Raw genomic sequence first — 837 nt, 5'->3', positions numbered from 1 at the left:
AGGGGGGAATTCTTTTAAGAGTGAGAGTTGTTTCTTAAAGGAAAAGGGTCGTCCTTTAAGGTGAGGTTTTTTTTTAAAGGGAGGGGTCGTCTCTTAAGGGTGGGGGGTCGTCTCTTAGAGGTGAGGGGGGTTTTTAAAGGGGTGGAGTCGTTTTTTAAAAGGATGGGGTATCTCTTAGGGGTGGGGAACTTCTCTAAGGGGTGAAGGTCGTCTCTTTTTTGTGAGGGTGGGGATTTTCTCAAAGTGTAAAGGGTCGTCTTTTAAAGGGTGAGGATCCCTTTTAAGGGGTGAAAGTTGCTTTTAAGGGGTGAGGGTTTTGTCGAAAGGGTGAAAGTTGCTTTTAAGGTGGGGGTTTTTGTCGAAGGGTGAAAGTCGTTCTTAAGGGTGAGGTTTGCCTCTTAAGGGTGGGGATTTTCTCCTAAGGTGAGGGTTGCCCCTTAAAGTGAAGGTCTTTTTCTCAAGGGTGGGGGGTTACCTTTTAAGGGTGAGGTCGTCTTTTAGGGGATTTTGCCTCTTAAGGTGAGGTCGTCTTTTAAGGGGTGGGGGGCCCTTTTTCCTACCAATTCGCGGCGAGCATCGCTTTGGGATTTTATTCATTTAAAGACAATTGAAACTTTTTATGCTAATGTAAACGCTTTTTTTTTAAATTTTATTTCCCTTTTACAAAAATCGCGTCTTGATCTACAGAATTTATTGGCCCAATCATATCATTACACTATTAATTGAAATATAAAAGTATTTAGAAAAAAATAAAAGAAATTTTATGTTGGTAAAATTGTCTTCATAATTATTGCATAGTTTTTATAGGGGGTTACTCTTTTTTCTATTAAATTTGGG

The sequence above is a fragment of the Penaeus monodon genome, chromosome 29, assembly GCF_015228065.2.
Source record: "Penaeus monodon isolate SGIC_2016 chromosome 29, NSTDA_Pmon_1, whole genome shotgun sequence".
Classification (NCBI taxonomy): domain Eukaryota; kingdom Metazoa; phylum Arthropoda; class Malacostraca; order Decapoda; family Penaeidae; genus Penaeus; species Penaeus monodon.
This window is presented reverse-complemented; position numbering follows the sequence as displayed.